At 38.6% G+C, this 19,623-nt stretch overlaps 1 long non-coding RNA gene across 1 annotated transcript; it reads left to right on the top strand.

Annotated features, from left to right (window-relative positions):
• Positions 1-3,213: 3,213 nt before the first annotated feature.
• LOC136224028 (uncharacterized) lies at positions 3,214-4,085 on the top strand. The gene is made up of 3 exons (XR_010686252.1): positions 3,214-3,467; positions 3,572-3,747; positions 3,840-4,085. It is a non-coding gene; the product is annotated as an uncharacterized lncRNA (long non-coding RNA).
• Positions 4,086-19,623: the final 15,538 nt, after the last annotated feature.

The following is a 19,623-nucleotide window of genomic DNA, read 5'->3' as shown; positions in this document are numbered from 1 at the left end:
CTCTGTAGTTGACAGACTCACTACAAGTTGCTTCTTTGATGCCCAAGCTACAGCTCCTCCACTTAATACGAAAACATACCCTGATGTACTCTTTCGATCGTCTATATCACCAGCATAATCACTGTCTGTATATGCCATTAACTCAGTTGTGCAGCCTCGTTTGTAAACAATGCCAAAATCAGCAGTACTTTGAATGTATCTCAAGATTCTCTTAGCTGCTAACATATGTATTTTCAGGGGTTTTGACATAAATCTTCTTATAAGACATACACTGTACATCAAATCTGGTCTTGTGACAGTCATGTATAGCAAGCTTCCAACCATATGCTTGAATAAGGTTCCATTTACTTGAGTGCCTTCCTCCTCCTTTGATAGTTTGTTTCCTGGAACAATTGGATTTCTGACTCCATTGCACCCTTTCATCCCGAATTTTTCAAGCATTTCACTCACATATTTCTTCTGGCTGATGAAAATGCCATTTACTCCTTGATGAACTTCCACTCCCAAGAAATACTTGATTTCTCCTAGATCAGTCATCTCGAACTCATTCTTCATAGAGTTTTTGAAATTTTGTATCATAATCAAATCATTGCCTGTAAAAACAAGATCATCAACATAGAGATTTATAATTAGAATCTTGTTGTTCTCCTGTTTTACAAGGTAGGATCACAGCAGCTTCTTTCGAACCCTTCTTTGACGAAGTATCCTTCAATTCTACTAAACCACGCCCTTGGAGCTTGCTTTAAGCCATAAAGAGCTTTGTTTAGTTTGTATACTTTGTTCTCCTCTCCCTTAACTTCATAGCCTTGTGGTTGAGCGACGTAGACGTCTTCTTTGAGTTCTCCGTGCAGAAATGCGTTTTTAACGTCTAGTTGAAACAACTTCCAACCATTTTTCAGCTTGGTTCGATACACCCACTTGACACCTATCACCTTCACTTCCAAAGGAGCCTTTACAAGTTCCCAAGTTTGATTTTTCTTTATTGCTTCGATTTCAAGATCCATTGCATCCCTCCATTTCTTCAATTTTGCTGCTTGTTCATAGAAAATGGGATCAGCAGATATACATAGAGCAAAGTTTTGTACCTCATCTTCAGAGAATCCTTCTCCACTTATGTAATCTTCTAAGTAGGCAGGAGCTCTTCGTTCTCTGATTGAGAAAGATGAATTAGAGGTATTATTGGGGCTGGAATTCAGTGATTTAGAGCTGGAACTTGCTGAATTTGGAACATCACTGTTGGAGCTTGAATTTTCTGCGTCATTGGAGGTGATGTCTTCATCCACATCTGTTGTATTTTCTTCATCTAAATCTGCTTCTTCTTCACTTTCATCTCCTTGATTGTGGGCTACTTCGTATTCTTCTCCCCAATCAAGTACATCAATAGTCTCCTCTTTTGTTTTTGCCCAATCCCATCTTTCATCTTCTTCAAAGATGCAATCTCTGCTGATGGTTACTTTCTTTGTGAAAGGATTAATCAGCTTATTTCCTTTGGACTCCACACTGTAGCCGATCAGGACTAATTTCTGACTTTTTGCATCTAACTTCAATCTCTTAGCATCAGGTACATGTACATTTCCAATGCAGCCAAAGACCCTGAAATATTGAATGTTAGGTTTCAAATCGCTCCAACATTCATCTGGAGTTTTATTTTTCACAAAGGCAGCGGGACTCCGATTGAGAATGTGACATGTCCACTTCGCAGCATCTGGCCAAAGCATTTTGGGCATTTGTTTTTCTTCAAGCAAGCATCTCACCATATTGAGGATTGTACGGTTTTTACCCTGGCTTCCGGTTTTTACGCAGGTCGGGGTGCGTGGCCGGCTCGATCCGCCTTTCTCGTGTTTTAAGGTTTCGAGTCGCCACCAATCATCACTTGGAAATACGTGTACGGGCGTGATTGGTCGCCCTATATGTTTGGATTGACTCTATATGGTTTGGTTTTGATAAGGACGATCTTCAGAGAGATTTAAAGTTCGTTTTTCCGGTTACGTGTAAGGAAGAAATGTGATCTCACCCTACCCCGCCCGACGCATCGGTACTATTGTGATATTATGCGGTTGCTATTTGTTTTGCTTTAAATTATCGATATAGATCAGGTAGTTGTGGATTTTGGGGGTTATTGAGTTTGTTTTAATTTGAGATTACGTATATAACATACACGTAATCGTATTTATTGAATTAAAATATAATTTTACCATACGTATATCACATATACCATGAGTAAAATATAAATTTTAATAAGGAATCTTTTAAACGAATTATTAAATTCGAATGACATTTTCATATCGATTCGAATTAATCTGGTTAATTTTATTAATTCGAGATAACATCTCGAATTGACTTTTTATTATTATTTTGAATTATGTATATTACATATACGTAATCATATTTTGAATCATATATCACATATATTTTAAATAAAATATAAAATATGAATTTTAATAAGAAATATTTTAAGTATATTATAAATTCGAACGTATCGATTCAAATTAACTTGGTTATATTTATTGATTGGAAATAACATTTCGAATATTTATTGATTCGAAATAACATTTCGAATTGGTTTACTTTTTATTTTGAAATTATGGATATAACATACACGTGCAATTAGTTAGTTTATATTACAACCCGATTTAACGTACATAACGTGTATGTCAAAAATGAGTTTTAATACGATTATAGTTTTATATACATAGATAAGTATATTTATAAAAAATAATCTAAAACAATAATGAGCTAATTAAAATTATACACATTCACTAAATTGATAATTACAAAAATAAAGTTATCAATATTTAAACTAACTGAGAATTAAAATTACATGTTAGCTTAATTGAAAATAATAAAACAATTAATCTTTATACGTATATAAACTAATTAATATATTATATGCTTAAAACTAAACTTATACATGTATATTTAAAATAAAATATGGATAGGAGAACAATGGGTTTGAAAATTTCACCTGGCCCGAAGACGAAATTGGGCTTGTAGTAGTCCATTTAATTTGGATTAAGGGATTTGATTGAAAACTTAAAACAAAAGGGGTTCAATTCACAAATTAATAAAATGAGAGGGGGTAAACTATAATTCGTAGGGACTCAACCGAAACAACTTATAACTAGTGGGATCGAATTGAAATAACCAAAATAATAGGGGTTAATTCGGAATATTAAAAAATAGGGTTTATATTTGGATATTTAGGGTTTTTTTTACCTCACTTGTGTTCCAGCAGCCAACCTTCACCTTCTAGCTCTTCTCTCTTCTTTCACTTCCCGTGTCTTAAACGCAAAACGCAGCTCCTTCCATGGCTGCCGGTTCTCTTTGATCTGCCGTCTGCGGTGGTTCTCCTATTTACGTAAGTGTCAGCTTCTACTCTTCCTTGCAACAACCCTTCCTTTTCCCTTCATTCGGTGTTAGGCTTCTTCGATCGACGGTCCGATTCTTTTAACGGCGGCGGATCCACGGTGAGTTCTCTCCTTCTCTTCCTTCTCCGATCTTCTTATTTCCGGTCCTGATTATTTTCTTCTCATATCTTGATGAAGGTCCTTTCTTTTGTTTTTTCATTTAGATCCGGATCTGCTATGGTTGATGTTCGGCGATGATGGAGAAAGACTGATGTGAGACGGTGGTGACTGATTCCAGCGGCCAAGGAGATCTCCGACGATCACCTCACCTCGTTGTGACTGATGGTGGCGGTCTTCCAGCGGTTCACAGCGGTTCATGGTTGTTTTTCTTATTATTAAGGTGAAAATCCAGGAGCCCTAACCTTAGCTTATCTATCAATCGATTTCATTTTCTTTTTATTGAAGCTCATTTGCTTTACTTGTCATTTACAGGAAACAAAACAAAGGGGTAAAAATCAAGAAGATCATCAACACAAAAAGGAACAAACACGTAAAGGCAGAATATGCTTTTGTTTCCTTTATTGTTTAATCTGCTATTGTATTCTTTTTGGTTTTTTGTTTTAACACAAAATAAAATTTCAGTGATCATGAACAATACTATCCTTTTGGAAACGAAAAGTGATTTTTTAGAAAGTGAAAGATGATCTATTAACTGGTTATTTTAGGAAAAAGGGTTTTATAAAGAGAAACCTTTTGATTTTGAACCCATGGTTTTTTACAGTTAAGCATAGTCTCAAAGAATCCAAAATAAAGGTTTTTTATGAACTGAAACCTAATTTAGAAATGCATATAAGAGATAAATAGAAGAGTAGTATATGAATGACTGAATATGTAGAAATTTGCCAACTCAGGTCATATTAAAAGCATACAGGCCAAACTGATAAAGTTTGGGATCAATAGTATTGATCTTTATCCATGCTTTATCTCTGATTTATGAACTAAAAGTAAAGAAATGAAACAAAATAACAGACATGGAAGGAGAAACAAAATGAATAAAAAACATCAGATATGGAAGAATAGAAATATCTATTGATGATCAACATTTTAAAAATACAGAGACTCTAAAAAGAGCCGGCCCCTTCTAATGCTTATTATTTGTCTAAAATTAGAGGCCCCTTACAATGGAGGTGGGATCCTCCTTAAATAGAGGAAAATGAAGGTCTAAATACATCCTCCTAATGATAATAAAAGACAAGTACTACCCCTTACTAGGGTTTCAATAAGGCTATCCGTAAAGGGTAAAATAGGTGATATGCCCCGACAATACAATGGTACAGGTACGGATTGTCAGGGTTGTTGGTGAATTACTTCGGGAGGAAGTAAACCGAGATCCGCCTAGGGATAGATGTTGATTCGCCTCCTTATGTACTCCTAGATCCGCCCTGCTCGTATGTCCTAGGGATCCGCCCTCCGTGGGTCTGATGTCTGAGGATCCGCCAGAGCGTGTGTGATCAGCGATCCCAATTAGGATGTCTGCATCATTCTCTCCTTCTTTAAAAGAATTCGGCACTGATTTGTCTGTGTTGAACTCCAAAGGACCATCCGGCTTCCACGGGCTAAGGTCACGGATGTTGAACGCTCGTGAGATTTTACCAAGCCAATTCGGTAATGCTATATGATAGGCATTGGCATTGACTTTCTTGGTGACCTTGTATGGCCCGTATTTCCTAGGCCGAAGCTTGCTGCTTGTGGCGTTGGCGAGTCTCTCTTTACCCAAATAGACCATAACCTCATCCCCAACCTCAAACTGTAGGTCCCTGCGGTGCTCATCCGCCTTAGCCTTTAATTTCTGATTTCTCTCTTCAAGAGTCTCTCTCACCTCTTGGTGCATCTGTACATAATCCTTGGCCAGCTGGTTGGCAGTCACGTTTCCTTTAGGAAGATGGGCTATATCAAGGACGTGGTTCGGGGTCTTCGTGTATACCACCTCAAATGGGGATCTCCCGGTTCCCAAATGTACAGAGCCATTGTAGGTGAACTCAGCTTGGGCTAAAACCACATCCCACATCCTGGGCTTATCCTTACATTTGCTGCGCAGTAAGTTTCCCAAAGTTCTATTAACCACCTCGGTCTGTCCGTCTGTTTGAGGATGGGCGGTGGTACTAAACTTCAGAGACGTATCAAACAGAGCCCACAACGTTCGCCAGAAGTGACTGAGGAACTTCGTATCACGATCCGAAACAATGCTCTTAGGTACGCCATGTAGCCTGACAATCTCTCTGAAGAATAGCTTAGCAGTCGCTGAGGCATCATTAGTTTTACGACCACAACAAAGATGGAATCCATGCCTCTCTGAGTTCTGGGCAACCCTAGGACAAAGTCCATGGACAGATCCTCCCATATGGTCTCTGGCACAGGCAAAGGTAGTTGCAAGCCAGCATTTGTAGTGCGTCCCTTGGCGGTCTGGCAAATATAGCATCGTTCTACTAAGTAGGCAACATCTCTTCTCATCTTAGGCCAGAAATAACGAGAACTCTCCCAAAATGCCCTCGGAGGGATCCGCCATGTAGATCACGAACAACCTTATCGCGGATGGAAGTGCAGGGTAAGCAAAGTTGGTTGCCCCTCATGAGATACTCATCCATCAGATGATACGCCCCATCCCCATGCTGGTGTTGACACTTCTCCCAGATACTGCCAAAGTCAGGATCCGCCAAGTATGCTCCTCTGATGTGTTCAAAACAATCGGTCTCCAGGTTGACTGTTTTTATTAGTGACACCCTTCGACTCAAGGCGTTCGCCACCTTGTTCTGTTTTCCAGCCTTATGGATAAGCTTATAGGGGAACTTATCTATGAAAGCGGACCACCGGGCATGCATGGAGCTTCGAAGTTGCTTCTGACTTCCCAGGTACTTGAGAGCTTGGTGGTCAGTGTAGAGGATGAATTCTTTCCCCACCAAGTAATGTTCCCAAACTTTCAACGCCCTCACTACAGCATAGAACTCTTGATCATACGTGGCCCACTTTTGTCGTGCCTCACAGAGCTTCTCACTAAAATATGCAATGGGCCTATTTTCTTGCATCAAGACTCCACCAATCCCAACTCCACTGGCATCACACTCAACTTCGAACAGTTTATCAAAATTGGGATACGCCAGCACGGGCGTTGTACTCAACTTTTCCTTGATCAGGGCGAAGCTCTTCTCTTGGGAATCCGCCCACTCGAACCCCCTTCCCTTCTTCAAACATTCCATTAACGGGGCCACTATGGCACTGAAGTTCTTGATGAATCGGCGATAAAATGTTGCTAGCCCATGAAAACTCCTGATATCCCCCACATTCCTAGGAGTGGGCCATTCTCAGATGGCTCTTACCTTCTCCCCATCAACTTGGACCCCATCGCCACTAACCACGAACCCAAGGAAAACCAGGCTTTCCATGACGAAATCACACTTCTTAGTGTTGGCGTATAACTGGTGTTTCCTTAACAGGTCAAACACTATCTGCAAATGCTCCACGTGCTCCACCAAGGTCTCGCTATGAATCAGGATGTCATCAAAATACACAACTACAAATTTTCCAATCACTGGGCGAAGCACCTGATTCATCAGCCTCATAAAAGTACTGGGGGCGTTAGTCATCCCGAATGGCATAACTAACCACTCATATAATCCATCTCTAGTCTTGAAGGCGGTCTTCCATTCATCCCCAGATCGAATTCGTATCTAATGATAACCGCTCCTGAGATCAATCTTGGAGAAAACTCGGGATCCGCCAAGTTGGTCTAGCATATCATCCAGCCTTGGAATAGGGAACTTATACTTGATAGTGATCTTGTTAATAGCCCTGCTGTCCACGCACATCCGCCAAGATCCATCCTTCTTGGGCATAAGTAGGGCTGGGACGGCACATGGACTCATACTTTCTCTAACGTATCCCATTTCAATGAGCTCTTCCACTTTCTGCCTCATGATGTCATTTTCCTTTGGACTCATTCGATAATGGGGAAGGCTTGGCAAACTAGCCCCGGGCACAAGATCGATATGATGTTGGATGTCCCTTAAAGGTGGTAACCCACTCGGTAGTTCTTCAGGGAACAGATCTTGATATTCGCCAAGTAGGCGGGTCACCTCAGTTGGCATCTCCCTTTCGCCCCTTTGGAAAGGTTCGTGATTCGCCTTAACCATTACCACATACACCATCTCGCTCTCTTCACACTCGCTGACAAATGATTTGTGTGTAGGACAGACTACCAAGGTAGACTTCTCGTCAGCCTTTGGCTCTCTCATCATTGGCGTAAGTACGAACTTCACCCCATTCTTCACAAATCTGTAAGTGTTCTCTCTTCCTGCGTGGATGGCATCGTTACCAAACTGCTAGGGTCGGTCCAACAATAGGTGGCAGGCATCCATATCGATCACATCACAACGGACTTCATCACTATAATCACCAATCACAATAGGTACCCTGCATCTCTGGGTCACCCTAAGTTCACCTACGTTTTTTATCCATCCCACCCTATAGGGGTCGGGATGCGCTTCTGCCAACAATCCGAATTTCCGAACGGCGCTGCTGCTCACAATGTTCTCTTGGCTCCCACTATCTATTATCACATTGCATCACCCACCTTTCACAAGACAGCGGGTCCTGAATAGTCGGTGCCTCTGATCTCCCTCTAACCGGCTGGAGACTAACAAACGCCGTACCACATGAATGGCGTATCTCTCTTCATCCGCCTCATCATCATCTTCTCCCAAGGGTTCACAAAATACTTCATCCCCTTCGTCATAGTCATCTTCATACCTCTCCACCATGTTGGCGCTCTTCCTCCTAGGACATTCGTTGGATCTATGGTCTGGTTCATTGCACCGAAAACATTTAAAAGGCGCTGGCCTTGCGTACAGATTGTTGCTCTTAGGTGGTATAGGTGCTTCCTTATACGGCCTAGTATCTCCGACAGATCCCCTTCCCACACTGTTGACCTTGGCCCCACTGGCACTCGCCACCTGCTTGGCTTTGTCATAAGACTTCACGTTATCTCTTCCTCTAGGCGTATACTCAGTATTGGCGGATCTCTTGGATCTCCCGGTTAGTTGAGACTCAGCCTTGATGGCTAAATTTCTGGCATCTTGTACCTGAACCACCATCTGTGTGCCAATACGATCCTGGATGTTGTATCTCAATCCTTCTAGATACCTAGAGGTCTTTTGGCTTTCAGTTTCTGACAAGTTGGCCCTTACCGAAAGCCTCAAGAACTCAGAGGTATACTCATGGACACTTCGGGTCCCTTGAGAGCATCCCCTGTAGGAGTTGTAAATATACTGCTCATAATCCGGCGGTAAGAACCGCTCCCTCAACATCGCCTTCATCCGTAGCCAAGATCGAATCGGATCTCTGCCCCCTCTTCTTCTCTCTTCCCTCATCTGATCCCACCAAACTGATGCGCCACCCTTCAAGCGATACGCCACCAGCCTTACTTTCCTCTCATCAGGAATCCCAACATACTCAAAGAAACGTTCCACTTTCGATAACCAGTCTAAGAATCCCTCTATATCCAGTTCGCCTCCAAAAGAAGGTAAGTCTATTTTTAGCTTAAAGGCGTCATCTCTATCAAAGTTTCCTAGACCTGGGTATACTCTAGCAACCTCCACACGTCGGTTGTCAACAGGCCCAACATCCCTTATAGACCTAACGGTATCATCATTCCCGATACCCTCAAAGTCATCACTATCACTATCAGCGTTATGCACAAGGACAAAGTTGGGTCTTCTTACCTCAGGATCCCCAGGACCCATTTGTGGAAGCTGTTGTTCAGGGACTCCTTCCTTTCTCTGGGTTGATCCTCCCGCGGTTGGTCGGATTAGAGCCAGAACCTCTAGTTTGAAGTTTTCTAGGGAGGTGGCTAGCTCCAGGTACCGTTGGTCGGTTTGCCTCTGCCACTCATGGCTGGCTTGGATCTGCTCCGCGAGGTGCTCCCTCAGCTCCTCATACCTCCGGTCACTGGTTTCCATGGAATCTTCCTGTTGTCGGGGTTGAACCATTGCCAAAAGAAGTTTCGGGTCAGGAAACGATCGGCTCTGATACCAACTGATACAGATTGAAAGCGATAAATGAAGGTTTTAATCGTAAACCAACAAAGAGGTTCTTCTCTAGCTAAACTAGAAGGAGTGAATCCCAATAAACAAGGTATTTACCTTAGGTTCTCAAAGAGAATGATTTTTTATTGATAAAAAGTTAGTTCATCCTTACAAAATGAGGGTCTAAATACATCCTCCTAATGATAATAAAAGACAAGGAATACCCCTTACTAGGGTTTCAATAAGGCTATCCGTAAAGGGTAAAATAGGTGATACGCCCCGACAATCAGTACAATGGTACAGGTACGGATTGTCAGGGTTGTTGGTGAATTACTTCGGGAGGAAGTATACCGAGATCCGCCTAGGGGTAGATGTTGATTCGCCTCCTTGTGTACTCATAGATCCGCTCTGCTCGTATGTCCTGGGGATCCGCCCTCCTAGGTACAACCTCTGTGGGTCTGATGTCTGAGGATCCGCCAGAGCGTGTGTGATCAGCGATCCCAGTTAGGATATCCGCATCACTTTCGGATCCACCAAAATTATTGGAAAATAGACATAATTAGAAATATATTTATAATAATATTGTAACATTTATTTATTAACAAAAATTCATTTTTAAGCGTTCATTTGTCGTTAATTTATTAACTTTTCAATTTTTGAATTCATTTGTCATAATTTATTATTTAAAAATCAACTATATTCTAAACGTTTAATTATAATGTAAATCATAACCCAAGTTGATATTAACTTTAATATATGATATTACATCATAATTTACAATTTAGATTATAGGCGCTTTTAAATATAATTTACGATAAATAAATAAACATTGAGATATTAATCTCACTGGTTGACATTTGAACTTTGATTAATAAATTATAACTGAAATTCAAACAAATTCAATTTTATTCAAAATACGAGGAACATATCTCAAATAAAATTCAGGTTAAAATTATATATTAATTCTATTAAGTCACGTTTTGAATATAATTCGGTATTTTTACCAATTTATACCGAAATATGACAAATTAGCTTTAATAACACAGTTTTCCCTTAATAAATTATTTTCGAGATAATACCGTATATTTTTAATAATTCACGAATTATTCCAATTTTGAGTAAAAAATTATTAAAAACTTAAAAAAGGGCCCGAACAAAATTGGGTATCTACAGCTGCCCCCCTTTGTATATCTCCATTGAAAATGGAGTATACAAAGTAGACCGAGATACCCATTTTGGCGGGTTTATTATATAACAAAAGTAAAGAAGGATAGAGATGAGTGTTTGCGGTCTCCCCGCTCCTGTTTGATTTTTTTGTATGATTGTGTTTATCTGAAATGCTTCGAGACGTTCTCGTGGATGCGCCCTGCTGCTTAGACATTTTGACTGCACCCTGCTACTTAGATGCGGCGACTTCCTTCCCGGATAGTCACGTCTTGTTCCAAACATGTTTTCGTCACTGCATCCTGCTACTTAGACGCTTTGACTGCACCCTGCTACTTAGATGCGGTGACTATCTTGTTTTGCTGACCGAACTGCTAAGACAACCACATGCTACTTCAAGACATTTTCATCAATGCGCCCTACTGCTTAGACGATTCGACTGCACCCTACTGCTTAGATGCGGTGACTGTCTGCTAGGACAGCCACGTCTTGTTGTAAACATGTTTTCGTCACTGCGTCCTGCTGCTTAGACGCTTTGACTGCACCCTGCTACTTAGATGCGGTGGTTGTCTATTTTTGATGTTCGGACTGCTAAGGCAGCCAGATGTTGCTGTGAGATGTTTTCGTCGATGCACCCTACTGCTTAGGCGCTTCGACTGCACCCTGCTACTTAGATGCGGTGACTTCCTGCCAGGACAGCCACACCTCGTTGCAAATGTGTTTAGAGTGTTTAGAGTGGCTCCCCGCAAGATGTGCATTTGATGTAGGTAGTGTTAATCTTTTGCTGATTTTTCAATCTAGGTTGATTCTGTTGGGGATTCTCTGGATTTTCAGTTTTGGCTTCTGTGGCAATGCTTCTAAAGTTCATGCAATGTAGGAGGAGTCGAATGATGGATGAACTCTCTGTTATTGTTAGGTTGAGTGGAATGGCTTGAGAATGTTCATTCTTTGTTTTGAAAGGCGTTGATATTGGGTCTTCTCCAATTTTGAATGCTCTGAGACTGGGCATCCTCCAGTTCTTCTTCTTCTTCTTCTTCTTTTTCTGAGTGACGACGACTCCCCGTATCCTTTTGAAGATGGGTTATACTTGTGATTACCTGTCAAGGCTTCTTGTGTTCCTGCAAAAACTCAACATCTATGCATGACAAAATGGATGAATGCATGTGTAATAGGCTTTTTTTTGTGTTTTTTTTTTAGAAACACGAGTTTGCTCTTTTAGGATTTTTATGTTTTTTTTTCTTTTATGCATGATTGAGTGCTCATGCGATGCAAATTTGAATATCTGAAATGTTTCCGTTGAATGAATGAGTTTACTCCACAAGAGGAACAATTTTCTAAACAGCTGTGACTTTGGAAGTCTATTTTTTGTGAAAAATTTAATGGATACTGGAAGGGAATGATCATTTTGAAGAGGGAAGCATGAAAGTTGATGGATTCAAAATGACATGCAATGAACATGAAGATGGAGATGTCAAGGCATGATATGCTTGTAGTGAGAAAAATGTTTTGAGGAATATTTGAGGAAAAATGCAATTGAGTGCAATAATAATTTTTTATGATTTTCTGTTTGAAATTTGTTTATTTATGAAAATATCAATGTGATTTTTTTTTGAAATTTTTAGTGTAAAAGTTAGACGTGAAATGATTTGTTTTTTTTTTTGTGATATGATCTAATGATTTTTTTTTATGCTCGTGAAAATATTGAGATGATATGATGATTTTGAAAAAACTTATGGGAAAAATGATGTTGAAACTATGGATGTGATATGATACTACTTTTTGAAAACTCTTGAGGAAAATGATGATGAAAACATCAATGCGATATAATGTTTTTTTTTTTTGAATATGAATGCAATATGCTGGAAATACTCTGGAAAATTTTGTGAAATCACCATGAAAGGTGTTATGAAAAATAATGATAAGAAAATGAACAGTTTTTTTTTAATTTTCAGTTTTTAGTCATTTTTTTTAATCCATTTGGCTCATTTGTAATGCGTAACCCGAGAGATATTAGTGCTTCTTCTCGGAAAATTTGGCTTCATCTGATTAGAATTCTATGGTTTTAGACATGCATCATAGCTTGACAAATGGTATTGTAGTCAATCATCATGATTATCACTGGAAGGTACTGTGATAGAGTTACATTATGTAACCCTAATTGCAATGGCATCCCATCATCAGTTTCCATCTTGAGATATGAATGTATTTCCCATCGATCCATGCTTCGTTGTTCCCAGGCGAGAAAAGTGATAAATATTTAACACAATAGACAAATTGCAACACAATGCAAAGAGTATTTGTTATTTAGAATGTAAACTGAGGAAGCTTTAAATAGCTTTACAATGACAGAAATCCAAAAAGAGAAACTAACGTATCCCACATATACAGGAAACATGATTACAGGAAAGACCAAAACAGATAGAATCAAACTCTAACTTATTCCTATTTTCTAGGAACTTATTGTTAACAGCAAAGACTACTTCAAAGAAACCTAACAAGAAGACATGTGACTTAACAAAACTCTCCCCTAAGTTTATACCCAAGCTGCTTCGAACACCAAGTGCTTCTCTAAGCTTCTCAAATTGATCAAGGTTTAAAAGTTTTTTCATGATATCTGCAACTTGCTCATTCGTGCCACAATATTCCATTTTAATTGACCCATCATTTACAAGATTTCTTAAGAAATGAAATCTTACATCAATATGTTTGCTTCTCCAATGAAGTATCAGATTCTTTGCAAGTTTAATAGTAGAAGAATTGTCACAGAGAACCTTCACATAGTCAATTTTTGTACCTTCAATTTGTTTCAGAATTCTCTACATCCAGACACATTGACACGCACATGAGGCAGCAGCGATATATTCTGCCTCTGTAGTTGACAGACTCACTACAGGTTGCTTCTTTGATGCCCAAGCTACAGCTCCTCCACTTAATACAAAAACATACCCTGATGTACTCTTTCGATCATCTATATCACCAGCATAATCACGGTCTGTATATGCCATTAACTCAGTTGTGCAGCCTCGATTGTAAACAATGCCAAAATCAGCAGTACTTTGAATGTATCTCAAGATTCTCTTAGCTGCTAACATATGTATTTCCATGGGTTTTGACATAAATATGCTTATAAGACATACATTGTACATCAAATCTGGTCTTGTGACAGTCATATATAGCAAGCTTCCAACGATCTGCTTGAATAAGGTTCCATTTACTTGAGTGCCTTCCTCCTCCTTTGATAGTTTGTTTCCTGGAACAATTGGATTTCTGACTCCATTGGACCCTTTCATCCCGAATTTTTCAAGCATTTCACTGGCATATTTCTTCTAGCTGATGAAAATGCCATTTACTCCTTGATGAACTTCCACTCCCAAGAAATACTTGATTTCTCCTAGATCAGTCATCTCGAACTCATTCTTCATAGAGTTTTTGAAATTTTGTATCATAATCAAATCATTGCCTGTAAAAACAAGATCATCAACATACAGACTTATAATTAGAATCTTGTTGTTCTCCTGTTTTATAAGGTAGGATCACAGAAGCTTCTTTCGAACCCTTCTTTGACGAAGTATCCTTCAATTCTACTAAACCACGCCCTTGGAGCTTGCTTTAAGCCATAAAGAGCTTTGTTTAGTTTGTATACTTTGTTCTCCTCTCCCTTAACTTCATAGCCTTGTGGCTGAGTGACGTAGACATCTTCTTTGAGTTCTCCGTGCAGAAATGCGCTTTTAACGTCTAGTTGAAACAACTTCCAACCATTTTTCGTTGTTACTGCAATTACCATGCGAATAGTATCCTATCGTGCTACTGGTGCAAAGACCTCATTGTAGTCAATTCCCTTTTCTTGAGCATACCCTTTTGCCATGAGGCGTGCTTTACATTTGTCAATCTCTCCATTTTCGTTCAGCTTGGTTCGATACACCCACTTGACACCTATCACCTTCACTTCCAAAGGAGCCTTTACAAGTTCCCAAGTTTGATTTTTCTTTATTGCTTCGAGTTCAAGATCCATTGCATCCCTCCATTTCTTCAATTTTGCTTCTTGTTCATAGAAAATTGGATCAGCAGATATACATAGAGCAAAGTTTTGTACTTCATCTTCAGAGAATCCTTATCCACTTGTGTAATCTTCTAAGTAGGCAGGAGCTCTTCGTTCTCTGATTGAGAAAGATGAATTAGAGGTATTATTGGGGCTAGAATTTAGTGAGTTAGAGCTGGAACTTGCTGAATTTGTGCGTCATTGGAGGTGATGTCTTCATCCACATCTGATGTATTTTCTTCATCTAAATCTACTTCTTCTTCACTTTCATCTCCTTGATTGTGGGCTTCTTCATATTCTTCTCCCCAATCAACGGGCATAGGCTATCAGGAATGGACGATAGCCGCTTGGTGGTACCCCTATCGATGATTGTTGACTTTCCTGGATTGGATTCCTTGCTTGCATCCCTTGTTGGAATGGAACTAGCAGTTAAGCGCTAAAATAGGTCTTACAATTGATAGTAATGTTTATCATGTGTGTTACATCACATGATCTTTTTTTTATAATAATTGTGAGTATCACATCATGGTTATGTGAATATTAATTGATTATCAAGTTTAATGAAATGAGTGAATGTGATACATAGGTGGCAAACATTTGTAAAAAGTGAATTTTAGTTTGTGGTGTAATTAGTTTGGTTTTACTTCATCGCAAGATTAGCATCTTTACAGTAATATTATGAGTTTAAACTTCACATTTGATCCCAAATAAAGATAGGTAGGAGACTTTATAATTAAACTCTAAACAATGTCATTATTATTCTATTTTCATCTCTAATTAGTACCACTGATTTTTATCTCCTTATTGAAATTTTCACGCTGATATCGTTAATTGTCATTTTTATAGTGTAGAAAAACATCAGCAATCGAAAAACAACCTCAGTTCCCGTTTAAAAAAAATACAAACATGTAATTAATAAAAAGTGTAATTATATGGATTTTTTTTTAAATTTGCGCTAAAAAGAATTCTTGAATTTCAGCACCACTAAATACATTTTCAACTAGGAATGAGTTATATTGAAGTTTGATTAAACATCTATAATAAATATCTTAGATAAAACATAGAAATAACACAAATAAAACATAATTAATGTTACATTTACTTTTTTTTTGCTTGAAAGGCTGACAAACGGGGAGTGTGAATCATAGGCATCCCAACTATGTTGGCATCCCTACTCAAAACACCCGATCCCTGAACCAAATTTATTAAGAAGAAATGAAAGAATTACAAAATACATCACTAGCAGAAAGAAAAACTAAGCAAATCTGAAGACCTGCCAACCTCCTAAATTACAAAGGAAGCTGAGATACAGAACCGGAGAAGTTAAATTTGAGTTCATTCTACCATAGTTTGCTAGGAGATCAGCTACTTGATTACCTTCTATATAGATGTGAGAGACCACAACCGTTATTGATTCAAGATTTTTTAGGCATGTTAGCCAGTCCTGCCTAACAGACTAGGGCACTAGCCCAACTCTATTCCGAACGACAAAAGTTGAGTCGCTTTCAATCCAAAGACGCAACCAACCTCTATCATGAGCCATATTGACCGCCGATATGGCCGCTGAAAGTTCTACTGCATATGAAAAAGTGTAAGCTAGGCAATAGGATAACGCCCCAGTGAACATGTCGTTTGCTGATATGAACACGCCACCGCAGACGGCCGGACCCGGGCAGCCAGTAACTGAGGCATCCGTGTTCACCTTCATCCAGAAGGCCGGCAGAGGCTGCCAACGCACCAGAATTATCATGGGAGCGCCATGCAATCGAATTGGAAGCTGTAGCTCTGTCAAAATATGCTGCTCCGTTGTTGATTTCCACATTGCTCCATGACCGAGTCTGCCCGTTTCATGAACAGCTTGCCAGATCCTGCAAAGATTTAGCGAGATTTGGGGATCCTCTCCTTCAAAAATTGCCCTGTTTCTAGTAGTCTAAAGGGTCCACATCCCATTAACAATTGCTGAATTCCATAGCGCACCAATTTGGGTGCTGAATCTCTGCTTAAGTTCCTCTTGTATCAGGTCAGTAACTGAACCCGAAGTGTATATTGATCGGCCAAACAGCGACTCGATTGATCTCCAAACCTGCACAGAAAAATAACACGTTACAAGAATATGCGTGTCGGTTTCCATTTCCCTCTTACAAAGGCTGCCCCGTGAGACAATACAACAGCCTCTTTGCTGAAGTTTGTTATGAGTTGCCAAATAGCCCAGAATCGACTTCCAGCACGCCATAGAGCGAGAAGGTGGGATATATGGCTTCCAGACAAAGTGACACCAGTCCCGGTGTGTCGGGCTTCCCTGCAACCAGGCATAAAAAAGTTTATAATTAGGAGTAATTTTATGGTTAACTTTGCTCCTTACTTTTAAAAATTTCCCTAACGTTGTCAAGTTTGGTCAATTTTACTTCTGACATTGATAAGTTGGGTCAACATGTCACTTTAAGCAAGTTTATGAGGACAAATATGACATTTTAAAAGTACATGACATTAAATTTTTGGACAAGTACAAAGGGTTACATGCACCGTTGGTCACTAAACCTAAATTTGTCTCAAAAAAATCACTCAACTTTGAGTTTGTTTTCAATTAGATCACTCCGATAATTTCAGTGGTTAAAAGACATTATAAAGATATCATGGCTAACACGTCAGTATGATTAACTCAGAGTTCTGGCTGGTGCCAATAATCAACTAATCAACTAGATGTTAGGTTTGCAGTGAGTCACTACAAAACAATGAGTAAATATATTGGTACTCATTATCACCTATTATAAAAAAGTTTCAACTATAGCATGAAACTCTTTAGTTAAAAGTAGGGATATAGGAGTTCGGTAACGTTATCTGAAATTGTTGGTTTTACTCTCATCTTATGTATCATTCTCTGATTTGCCTACCTGTTTTTCTTTCATTAACTGAGAGAATTTTCTATGATTTTAAAAACCTGTTCCAATTTTAAAAAGGCCCTTTTTCCTGAATTTTGACAACTCTTGTTAGCTCCATTGTTTCCGAGTAAACAAAAGTGAATTCATAGATGAACATTTGTGAATTAGAGGATTATATATGTGTTTATGTTTATCGATATTTGCTACTTAAGTTGTCCTTCTTATTGAAAATCACTTAGAAAATCACTTTTATTTGGTATAAAAGTAGGACTAACTATAGATTTTGAATATTAAAGGAACCTATGTTAATAAATCTTTTGAAAATAAGTTATATCCTTCTTTTGTTCATTATTTTCATTACTTTATCAATGAGAATTTTGATCATATCCCAACATTCGTGAGCTGAATAGAAAGTTCTGTAGCAATGAATGTTAGTTGTGCAAATGGACTTTTGTTTGTCCCATAACTTCGGTTCATCTGTTGCCAAATGAGTAGACTTTCAACTGTCCATGGTAATATTAGACCATAACTGTCCAGTTTTCCTTTTGCTTCCAAATTTTCAACTTGAAAAGCTTTCTTCTATTTTTATCACTTTGTGCCCTTATTCTCCTAAGGAAATCAAGATATGAGGTTGTATGTAGATGCTTCACGTTACAAATAGTCCAATGAGGTTTGTCAAGGAGAAAGACTTTTGGGAGTAGGGCTGTAAACGAGCCGAGCCGAGCCGAGCCGAGCTGAGCCAAGCTTTGACCTACTCGAGCTCTGCTCGGCAGTTTCTTATCAAGCTCGAGCTGAGCTTCGAGCTTGGTTCGATCTCAATTTGTTATTGGAGCTCAGCTCGTTTAGCAGCTTGATTGTTCACGAGCTCGCGAGGTGCTCGTTTATTTTTCTACAATATGTTTAAAACGAGTTAAGTGAAAATATAAAAACAAAACTTGAAACAAATCCATAGTGGATTTAATATACTTCATGATGGCTTAATAAAACACACGATACAACTCATGTTGTTGTTTATTCATCCTCACTTGCATATTTATAAAGGACAAAAAAATTCTTGCATTTGAAAGTAGGAGATGTGGGATGGATTTTTTTACTAAAGGACAATTTATTTTTTGCCCTCGGAAGCATGCGCACATTATCTTCACATCCCACATCGGAAATTGTAAAAACTGAAACAATGAGAATAAGAAAGAACCCGAAAGTTTGAAAATTGGTTCACAACTAAGGTCTTGTTCAGTTTTACAAAACATTTTGTAGGCTAGCTCTTCAATTTTGACCAAGAAAAACAAGATCTACCAAAGATGACCATAAGAAATGAATATTTGACATTTATAATTGAAAAGGTTTCTAATTAGATGTAGTTATTTAGAACAAAAGGTTTCTTTGGTAACATTTAAATATATTGCTACTGATGGGCTGGTTTTGAGACAAAAAAGGCAGTCTAATTTGTCAAACCAAAAGGAAGTATCTCAACAAACAATATCTAACTAACCCTAGGATTTGGCAAGGGTTCCCAAAAAGTATGGGATATGGTACAAACTGAATATGATCAGCCAGAGAATGAGGAGGAATTAAATTTAAAGAAATCAGAGAAGAATGACCAACAAACACTCTCTCTCATCCATGTGTGTCTGGATGAGATTATATTCATGAAAAGTTCTCTGCAACAACATTGAGGGATGGATGGAAGAATCTTGAAAATTCCTTTAAAGGGAAAAATAAAGTAACAATGTGTGTTTGCAAACCTTGAGAAGTGAGTATGAGAAACTGAAGATGAAGATGAAGAAGTCAAAGACAATTGATGAGTTCTTTAATAGAACCTTAGTAACTGTGAATCAGTTGAAAAGATGTGGAGAAATGATGGAGGGTGTTCTTGAAAAAAGATAACATTTAATTGATTTACAGAAGCAAACTATACTCCGATTAATTCTAAGTATAGTTGATCCAAATTGTTCAATTTTGTCCTTGGACTTAATTCTTTTATTCAAAGTTGAAAACTGTATTAAAAAAAAAAATAATTGTTTCTCTCCCTTGCTTAGGGAGATTTAAAAAAAAATTTGATATGACAGAGAATGAACGAATTGAAACACACTCAATCACTTTATATACCTTTCTAT

Source organism: Euphorbia lathyris, chromosome 3, assembly GCF_963576675.1.
Source record: "Euphorbia lathyris chromosome 3, ddEupLath1.1, whole genome shotgun sequence".
Lineage (NCBI taxonomy): Eukaryota > Viridiplantae > Streptophyta > Magnoliopsida > Malpighiales > Euphorbiaceae > Euphorbia > Euphorbia lathyris.
This window is presented reverse-complemented; position numbering and strand designations above follow the sequence as displayed.